Raw genomic sequence first — 11083 nt, 5'->3', positions numbered from 1 at the left:
TTGCAAGAAGTTACTCTGGCCGAGTTCAAAAAGGTTGTTGCCTGTGTTCTCCTCTAGGATTTTAATGGAATCTTGTCTCACATTTAGATCTTTCATCCATTTTGAGTTTATCTTTGTGTATGGTGTAAGAGAATGGCCCAATTGCATTCTTCTGCATGTGGATGTCCAATTTTCCCAGCACCATTTTTTGAAGGGACTGTCTTTTTTCCAGTGGATAGTCTTTCCTCCTTTGTCGAATATTAGTTGACCATAAAGTCAACTTCTGGATTCTCTCTTCTGTTCCATTGATCTCTGTGTCTGTTTTTGTGCCAGTACCACACTGTCTTGATGACCACATCTTTGTCGTACAACCTGAAATCTGGCATTGTGATGCCCCCAGCACTGGTTTTCTTTGTTATTCTTCCCCTGGCCATTCGGGGTCTTTTCTGATTCAACATAAATCTTTTTTTAATAATAAATTTATTTTTTATTGGTGTTCAATTTGCCAACATACAGAATAACATCCAGTGCTCAACCCGTCAAGTGCCCCCCTCAGTGCCCATCACCCATTCATCCCCCCCTGCCCTCCTCCGTTCCACCACCCCTAGTTCGTTTCTCAGAGTTAGGAGACTTTATGTTCTGTCTCCCTTTCTGATATTCCCCACACATTTCTTCTCCCTTCCCTTATATTCCCTTTCACTATTATTTATATTCCCCAAATGAATGAGAACATACAATGTTTGTCCTTCTCCAACTGACTTACTTCACTCAGCATAATACCTTCCAGTTCCATCCACGTTGAAGCAAATGGTGGTATTTGTCGTTTCTAATGGCTGAGTAATATTCCATTGTATACATAAACCACATATTCTTTATCATTCGTCTTTCGATGGACACCGAGGCTCCTTCCACACTTTGGCTATTGTGGACATTGCTGCTATAAACATCAGGGTGCAGGTGTCCCAGCGTTTCATTGCATCTGTATCTTTGGGGTAAATCCCCAACAGTCCATTGCTGGGTCATAGGGCAGGTTTATTTTTAACACTTTGAGGAACCTACACACAGTTTTCCAGAGTGACTGCACCAGTTCACATTCCCACCAACAGTGTAAGAGTGTTCCCTTTTCTCCGCATCCTCTCCAACATTTGTGGTTTTCTGCCTTGCTAATTTTCCCCATTCTCACTGGTGTGAGGTGGTATCTCATTGTGGTTTATATTTGTATTTCCCTGATGGCAAGTGATGCATAGCATTTTCTCATGTGCATGTTGGCCATGTCTATGTCTTCCTCTGTGAGATTTCTCTTCATGTCTTTTGCCCATTTCATGATTGGAAGTTCGTTTCTTTGCTGTTGAGTTTAATAAGTTCTCTACAGATCTTGGAAACTAGCCCTTTATCTGATACATTTGCACATATCTTCTCCCATTCTGTAGGTTGTCTTTTAGTTTTGTTGACTGTATCCTTTGCTGTGCAAAAGCATCTTATCTTGATGAAGTCACAGTAGTTCATTTTTGCTTTTGTTTTCTTTTCCATTCGTGGAAGTATCTTGCAAGAAGTTACTGTGCCCAAGTTCAAAAAGGGTGTTGCCTGTGTTCTCTCTAGGATTTTGATGGAATCTTGTCTCACATTTAGATCTTTCATCCATTTTGAGTTTATCTTTGTGTATGGTGCAAGAGAGTGGTCTAGATTCATTCTTCTGCATGTGGATGTCCAATTTTCCCAGCACCATCTATTGAAGAGACTTTCTTCCAATGGATAGTCTTTCCTCCTTTATCGAATATTAGTTGACCATAAAGTTCAGGGTCCACTTCTGGGTTCTCTATTCTGTTCCATTGATCTATGTGTCTGTTTTTGTGCCAGTACCACACTGTCTTGATGACCACAGCTTTGTAGTACAACCTGAAATCTGGCATTGTGATGCCCCCAGATATGGTATTCTATTTTAAAATTACCCTGGCTATTCGGGGTCTTTGCTGATTCCACACAAATCTTAAAATAACTGTTCTAACTCTCTGAAGAAAGTCCATGGTATTTTGATAGGGATTTCATTGAATGTGTGAATTGCCCTGGGTAGCATGGATATTTTCACAATATTAATTCTGCCAATCCATGAGCATGGAATATTTTTCCATCTCTTTGTGTCTTCCTCATTTTCTTTCAGAAGTGTTCTATAGTTTTTAGGGTATCGATCCTTTACCTCTTTGGTTAGGTTTATTCCTAGGTATCTTATGCTTTTGGGTGCAATTGTAAATGGGATTGACTCCTTAATTTCTCTTTCTTCAGTCTCATTGTTAGTGTATAGAAATGCCACTGATTTTTGGGCATTGATTTTGTATCCTGCCTTGCTGCCAAATTGCTGTATGAGTTCTAGCAATCTTGGGGTGGATGGTTTTGGATTTTTATGTACAGTATCATGTCATCTGCGAAGAGGGAGACTTTGACTTCTTTGCCTGTTTGAATGCCTTTTATTTCTTTTTGTTGAATGATTGCTGAGGCCAGGACTTCCAGTACTATGTTGAATATCAGTGGTGAGAATGGACATCTATGTCTTGTTCCTGATCTTAGGGGAAAGGCTCCCAGTGTTTCCCCTTTGAGAATGATATTTTCTGTGGGCTTTCCATAGATGACTTTTAAGATGCTGAGGAATGTTCCCTCTATCCCTACACTCTGAATAGTTGTGATCAGGAATGAATGCTGTATTTTGTCAAATGCTTTCTCTGCATCTGTTGAGAGGATCCTATGGTTCTTGTTTTTTCTCTTGCTGATATGATCAGTCACATTGATTGCTTTACGAGTGTTGAACCAGCCTTGCCTCCTGGTGATAAATCCCACTTGGTCATGGATAATAATCTTCTTAATGCATTGTTGTATCCTATTGGCTAGTATCTTCTTGAGAATTTTTGTATGTGTGTTCATCATGGATATTAGTCTATAATTCTTTTTGGTGGGGTGTTTGTCTGGTTTTGGAATTAATGTGATGTTGGCTTCACAGAACGAGTTTGGAAGTTTTCCGTCTCTTTCTATCTTTCCAAAAAGCTTTAGTAGAATAGGTATGGTTTCTTCTTTAAACGTTTGATAGAATTCCCCTGGGAAGCCATCTGACCTTGTACTTTTGTGTCTTGGGAGGTTTTTAATGACTGCTTCAATTTCCTCCCCACTTATCGGCCTGTTCAGGATTTCTACTTCTTCCTGTTCCAGTTTTGGTAGTTTGTGGTTTTCCAGAAATGGGTCCGTTTCTTTTAGATTGCTTAACTTATTGGTGTAAAGCTGCTCATAATCAGTTTTTAATATCATTTGTATTTCCTTGGTATTGGTGGTGCTCTGTCCTTTCTCATTCATGATTTTATTAGTTTAAGACTTTTCTCTCTTCTTTTTACTAAGGCTGGCTAATGGTCTATCTATCTTTTTAATTCTTTCAAGGAACCAAATCCTGGTTTTGTTAATCTGTTCCACAGTTTTGGTCTCTATTTCATGGAGTTTTTTTAAGATTTATTTATTTATTTATTTATTTATTTATTTATTTATTTTCTAATTGATACAACTATTCTATCTATATTTTTCTTATAAAGTATAGTTTTCATCTCTATAAGTTTGATTTGGATCTTTTTAGTTTTTTTCTTTTTTACTTAATATGTTCAATCTTTCTTGATTCTTCTTCAATATACAAAGTATAGTAATTACTGTTTTTTTCTTTTCTTTAATAAATTAATTTTTATTGGTGTTCAATTTACCAACATACAGAATAACATCCAGTGCTCATCCCGTCAAGTGTCCCCCTCAGTGCCCGTCACCCATTCACCCCCACCCCCGCCCTCCTCCCCCTCCACCACCCCTAGTTCATTTCCCTGAGTTAGAAGTCTTTATGTTCTGTCTCCCTTTCTAATATTTCCGACACATTTCTTCTCACTTCCCTTATATTCCCTTTCACTATTATTCATATTCCCCAAATGAATGAGAACATACACTGTTTGTCCTTCTCCGATTGACTTACTTAACTCAGCATAATACCCTCCAGTTCCATCCACGTTGAGGCAAATGGTGGGTATTTGCTGTTTCTAATGGCTGAGAAATATTCCATTGTATAGATAAACCACATCTTCTTTATCCATTCATCTTTCGATGGGCACCGAGGCTCCTTCCACATTTTGCCTATCATGGACATTGCTGCTAGAAACATCGGGGTGCAGGTGTCCCGGCGTTTCATTGCATCTGAATCTTTGGGGTAAATCCCTAACAGTGCAATTGCTGGGTCGTAGGGCAGGTCTATTTTTAATTCTTTGAGGAACCTCCACACAGTTTTCCAGAGTGGCTGCACCAGTTCACATTCCCACCAACAGTGTAAGAGGGTTCCCTTTTCTCTGCATCCTCTCCAACATTTGTTGTTTCCTGCCTTGGTAATTTTCCCCATTCTCACTGGTATGAGGTGGTATCTCATTGTGGTTTTGATTTGTATTTCCCTGATGGCAAGTGATGCAGAGCATTTTCTCATGTGCATGTTGGCCATGTCTATGTCTTCCTCTGTGAGATTTCTCTTCATGTCTTTTGCCCATTTCATGATTGGATTGTTTGTTTCTTTGCTATTGAGTTTAATAAGTTCTTTATAGATTTTGGAAACTAGCCCTTTATCTGATACGTTATTTGCAAATATCTTCTCTCATTCTGTAGGTTGTCTTTTAGTTTTGTTGACTGTATCCTTTGCTGTGCAAAAGCTTCTTATCTTGATGAAGTCCCAATAGTTCATTTTTGCTTTTGTTTCTTTTGCTTTCGTGGATGTATCTTGCAAGAAGTTACTGTGCCCAAGTTCAAAAAGGGTGTTGCCTGTGTTCTCCTCTAGGATTTTGATGGAATCTTGTCTCCCATTTAGATCTTTCATCCATTTTGAGTTTATCTTTGTGTATGGTGCAAGAGAGTGGTCTAGATTCATTCTTCTGCATGTGGATGTCCAATTTTCCCAGCACCATTTATTAAAGAGACTGTCTTTCTTCCAGTGGATAGTCTTTCCTCCTTTATCGAATATTAGTTGACCATAAAGTTCAGGGTCCACTTCTGGGTTCTCTATTCTGTTCCATTGATCTATGTGTCTGTTTTTGTGCCAGTACCACACTGTCTTGATGACCACAGCTTTGTAGTACAACCTGAAATCTGGCATTGTGATGCCCCCAGATATGGTTTTCTTTTGTAAAATTCCCCTGGGTATTCAGGGTCTTTGCTGATTCCACACAAATCTTAAAATAATTTGTTCTAACTCTCTGAAGAAAGTCCATGGTATTTTGATAGGGATTGCATTAAACGTGTAAATTGCCCTGGATAACATTGACATTTTCACAATATTAATTCTGCCAATCCATGAGCATGGAATATTTTTCCATCTCTTTGTGTCTTCCTCAATTTCTTTCAGAAGTGTTCTATAGTTTTTAGGGTATCGATCCTTTACCTCTTTGGTTAGGTTTATTCCTAGGTATCTTATGCTTTTGGGTGCAATTGTAAATGGGATTGACTCCTTAATTTCTCTTTCTTCAGTCTCATTGTTAGTGTATAGGAATGCCATTGATTTCTGGGCATTGATTTTGTATCCTGCCACGCTACCAAATTGCTGGATGAGTTCTAGGAATCTTGGGGTGGAGGCTTTTGGGTTTTCTATATAGAGTATCATGTCATCGGCGAAGACGGAGAGTTTGACTTCTTCTTTGCCAATTTGAATGCCTTTAATGTCTTTTTGTTGTCTGATTGCTGAGGCTAGGACTTCCCATACTATGTTGAATAGCAGTGGTGAGAGTGGACATCCCTGTCTTGTTCCTGATCTTAGGGGAAAGGCTCCCAGTGCTTCCCCATTGAGAATGATATTTGCTGTGGGCTTTTCGTAGATGGCTTTTAAGGTGTCGAGGAAATTTCCCTCTATCCCTACACTCTGAAGAGTTTAGATCAGGAATGGATGCTGTATTTTGCCAAATGCTTTCTCTGCATCTAATGAGAGGATCATATGGTTCTTGGTTTTTCTCTTGCTGATATGATGAATCACATTGATTGTTTTACGAGTGTTGAACCAGCCTTGTGTCCCGGGGATAAATCCTACTTGGTCATGGTGAATAATTTTCTTAATGTGTTGTTGGATCTTACTGGCTAGTATCTTGTTGAGAATTTTTGCATCCATGTTCATCAGGGATATTGGTCTGTAATTCTCCTTTTTGGTGGGGTCTTTGTCTGGTTTTGGAATTAAGGTGATGCTGGCCTCATAGAATGAATTTGGAAGTTTTCCATCTCTTTCTATCTTTCCAAACAGCTTTAGTAGAATAGGTATGATTTCTTCTTTAAACGTTTGATAGAATTCCCCTGGGAAGCCATCTGGCTCTGGACTCTTGTGTCTTGGGAGTTTTTTGATGACTTCTTCAATTTCCTCCCTGGATATTGGCCTGTTCAGGTTTTCTATTTATTCGTGCTCCAGTTTTGGTAGTTTGTGGCTTTCCAGGAATGCGTCCATTTCTTCTAGATTGCCTAATTTATTGGCGTAGAGCTGTTCATAATATGTTTTTAAAATCGTTTGTATTTCCTTGGTGTTGGTAGTGATCTCTCCTTTCTCATTCATGATTTTATTAATTTGAGTCTTCTCTCTCTTCTTTTTAATAAGGTTGGCTAATGGTTTATCTATCTTATTAATTCTTTCAAAGAACTAACTCCTGGTTCTATTGATCTGTTCCACAGTTCTTCTGGTATCAATTTCGTTGAGTTCTGCTCGAATTTTAATTAACTCTCTTCTTCTGCTGGGTGTCGGGTCGATTTGCTGCTTCTTCTCTAGCTCCTTTATGTGTAAGGTTAGCTTTTGTATTTGAGTTCTTTCCAGTTTTTGAATGGATGCTTGTATGGCGATGTATTTCCCCCTCAGGACTGCTTTTGCTGCATCCCAAATATTTTGAACAGTTGTATCTTCATTCTCATTAGTTTCCATGAATCTTTTTAATTCTTCCTTAACTTCCTGGTTGACCCTTTTATCTTTTAGCAGGATGGTCCTTAACCTCCACGTGTTTGAGGTCCTTCCAAACTTCTTGTTGTGATTGAGTTCTAATTTCAAGGCGTTATGGTCTGAGAATATGCAGGGGACGATCCCAATCTTTTGGTATCAGTTCAGACCCGATTTGTGACCCAGTATGTGGTCTCTTCTGGAGGAAGTTCCATGTGCACTTGAGAAGAATGTGTATTCAGTTGAGTTTTGGATGTAAAGTTCTGTAGATATCTGTGAAATCTATCTGGTCCAGTGTATCATTTAAAGCTCTCGTTTGTTTGGAGATGTTGTGCTTAGAAGACCTATCTAGTATAGTAAGAGCTAGATTGAAGTCACCAAGTATAAGTGTATTATTATCTAAGTATTTCTTCATTTTGGTTATTAATTGATTTAAATATTTGGGAGATCCCACATTCGGGGCATATATTTTGAGGATTGTTAAGTCCTCTAGCTGGATAGATCCTTTAAGTATGATATAGTGTCCCTCTTCGTCTCTCACTACTGTCTTCGGGGTAAATTTTAGTTTATCTGATATAAGGATGGCTACCCCTGCTTTCTTTTGAGAACCATTTGAATGGTAAATGGTTCTCCAACCTTTTATTTTCAGGTTGTAGGTGTCCTTCTGTCTAAAATGAGTCTCTTGTAGACAGCAAATAGATGGGTCCTTCTTTTTTATCCAGTCTGAAACCCTGTGCCTTTTGATGGGGTCATTAAGCCCATTCACGTTTAGAGTTACTATTGACAGATATGAGTTTAGTGTCATCATGATATCTATTTAGTCCTTGTTTTTGTGGATTGTTCCACTGAACTTCTTCTTAAAGGGGAATTTTAAGAGTCCCCCTTAAAATTTCTTGCACAGCTGTTTGGAGGTCACATATTCTTTCAGTTCCTGCCTGTCTTGGAAGCTCTTTATCTCTCCTTCCATTTTGAATGAGAGCCTTGCTGGATAAAGTATTCTTGGTTGCATGTTCTTCTCATTTAGGACCCTGAATATATCCTGCCAGCCCTTTCTGGCTTGCCAGGTCTCTGTGGAGAGGTCTGCTGTTACCATAATATTCCTCCCCATGAAAGTCAGGGACTTCTTGTCTCTTGCTGCTTTAAGGATCTTCTCTTTATCTTTGGAATTTGCAAGCTTCACTATTAGATGTCGAGGTGTTGAATGGTTTTTATTGATTTTAGGGGGGGATCTCTCTATTTCCTGGATCTGAATGCCTGTTTCCCTTCCCAGATTGGGAAAGTTTTCAGCTAGGATTTGTTCAAATACATATTCTGGCCCTCTGGCCCTTTTGGCGCCGTCGGGAACCCCAAATAAACGTAGGTTTTTCTTCCTTAGGCTGTCATTTATTTCCCTTAATCTGTCTTCATGGTCTTTTAATTGTCTGTCTCTTTTTTCCTCAGTTTCCCTCTTTGCCATTAACTTGTCTTCTATGTCACTCACTCGTTCTTCCACCTCGTTAATCCTCGTCGTTAGGACTTCTAGTTTGGATTGCATCTCATTCTATTGATTTTTAATTTCTGCCTGATTGGATCTAAATTCTGCAGTCATGAAGTCTCGTGAGTCCTTAATGCTTTTTTCTAGAGCCACCAGTAGCTGTATAATAGTGCTTCTGAATTGGCTTTCTGACACTGAATTGTAATCCAGATTTTGTAACTCTGTGGGAGAGAGGACTGTTTCTGATTCTTTCTTTTGAGGTGAGGTTTTCCTTCTAGTCATTTTGCTCAGTGCAGAGTGGCCAAAAACAAGTTGTATTGGTAAAAGGAGAGAAAGAGAGAAAGGAAAGAAAAGAGAAAGAGAAAAAAGAAAAAGAAGGGGAAAAAAGAAAAAAAGAGAAAGAAAAAGAGAAATAAAAAGAAAGGTGAAAAAAAGGGGGGTTGGGAGATGCAATCAGAAATCAAAAAGAAAAGAAAAAAGAAAAACAAAACAAAACAAAAAAAACATGGGGGAGTATCTTCTGAATCTGTAGACTTTAAGTCCCTTGACTTCCCCTGGAACTGGTCCGTCCAGCTCGTCTTCTGGGGGAGGGGCCTGTTGTGTTGATTTTCATGTGTTAGCACTTGGGGGAGCTGTTCTGCCCCTGCCTGCTGCATGGCTCAGCCGGGGTTGTTTAGCCCGTGAGGCCCCAGGAGGAATATCTGCAGTTGCTATGGCAGCTCTGGAAGCCTGGAGTCAGCCCCCGCAGGAACTACGGGGCTCGGGGCTCGGGGCTCTCGGCTCTCCGTCTGCAGGGCCTGGAGGCTCCGGGGCGGGGCCGCTGATCTGCTCAGCTCGGGGCAGGAGCATCCTTGCTGTCCTGGGCCCTCCTGGCCTCTGCCTGTCCTGGGGGAGGCCGGATCCTGGGCTGTGTCCGGCGCCCTGTGCTTCCGGCCTGTGCTGTGGGATTCGCGCTCCCGCCCCGCAGCTCCCTCCATGGAGCCGCTCCCAAGTCCCTCCGAGCTGCTCCGGGTCCTGCCGTGCGCGCTGCAGCCCTTAGGGAGCTCGGCGCACTCTCCTGGGGCGCAGGTGTCTGTTAGTGTCCCAGGGAGCCTGAGGGCATCCCCGCCCTCCTGGGTCCTGTTCCAACTCCCTGCGAGCCCCTTTCCGCCCGGGAAGGTTGGTGCAGCTCCTGCTCCTCCGGGACGGGGCTCTCCTGTCCTGGGGACACTCGCCCCGGCCTCAGCCGGGCTCCTCACGGGGCCCCTCCCCCTCGGAGGCCTTTTGTTTCTTTATTTCTTTTTCCCCATCTTCCTACCTTGATAGAAGCGCGAACTCTTCTCCCTGTAGCTTTCCAGGTGGTCTCTCTTTAAATCTCAGGCCGAATTCATAGATTTTCAGGATGATTTGAAGGTTATCTAGGTAATTTTTTGGTGACAGGTGATTTGGGGACCCTGCTCTTCCGCCATCTTGCCCCTCCTCAGCAGTAATTACTGTTTTAACTGTATTTTGTTTTAATTATATTATCTTTTACATTTGAGTTCTATTTGTATAGCTTGGTCTCATTATAAGTTGCATTTTCCTGCTTATTTGCATGCCTGGTGAATTTTAATTATGTCAAGCTTTATGAATTTGCCTTCTTGAATGCTGGATGTATTTTTATCCCTATGAAGATTCTTTAGCTTTATTTTGGTATCACTTGAATTGCTTGAAAACAGTTTTGTCCTTTCAGATTCTGTGTTCATATGTGTTCGATTGGACTAGAGTAGCATTTAGCCTAGTCATTTCCTTCCCCAAACTGAGGCAAATCTTTCTGAATAATACCCAGTAAATTATGACATTTTCTTTTTCTTTTTTTATTTGAGAGAGAGAGAGCGAGAGAGCAAGAGAGCGAGAGAGAGAGAGAGAGAGAGAAGAAGGCTCCGTGCAGGGAGCCTGACATGGGACTTGATCCCGGGTCTCCTGACCAGTATTCAGCTGAATGCTCATGATGGAGCCATCTGTAGATCACCAGATATCTTTTTTTATGCCTATTCCACCTCTTGGTATTCTTTCTCATGAACTTTAGAGTGGTATCTCTTGGTACTTTCTGAAGTACCACCTACATCTTCTTAACTCTGCCAGACTGATGGACTTTGCATGGGTCTGCCCACCACTATCTTCAGAAAGCAAGCTGAAGTAATCACCTCTCAGGTATCACTTCCCTTTTGTGCCTGATGTCAGTTTCTGGAAAATGTTGGCTTAAATTTATAGTGGTTTGAATTGGAAGAGAATATATGCTCCCAGTTACCCCATTTTATCTTGAGCTTATTATACTTTTGTGCCCTTTTCCTCAATATAAAACATTTTGTAAAGTTCTAGTTTTTGAAAATCTAGAGAGATTAATAATCATAACTTGCTTATTTGCTTATTCTAAATATTCCTGTAAACATTTATTTTCTTTAGTTATGGTTAAATTTTATTTTCTCTTATAAATCTTTTTATTTGGGTACATTGTATGTTTTGTCCCTCACCTTACAAAATGAGTAGTACTTTTTGCTACCTAATAGACGTTTATTATTATTATTATTACTATTATTATTATTATTATTGGTAGATATTGATAGCAGGAATAGCAGGGAAGGTAGGAGATGAAATGCTATCCAAGATCTTGCAGTCTAGCTTAGACAAGTCAAACACCCATTAAATGCTTATTTGTA

Source organism: Nyctereutes procyonoides, unplaced genomic scaffold (genome assembly GCF_905146905.1).
Source record: "Nyctereutes procyonoides isolate TBG_1078 unplaced genomic scaffold, NYPRO_anot_genome, whole genome shotgun sequence".
Lineage (NCBI taxonomy): Eukaryota > Metazoa > Chordata > Mammalia > Carnivora > Canidae > Nyctereutes > Nyctereutes procyonoides.
Note: the sequence above shows the minus strand (reverse complement) of the source record.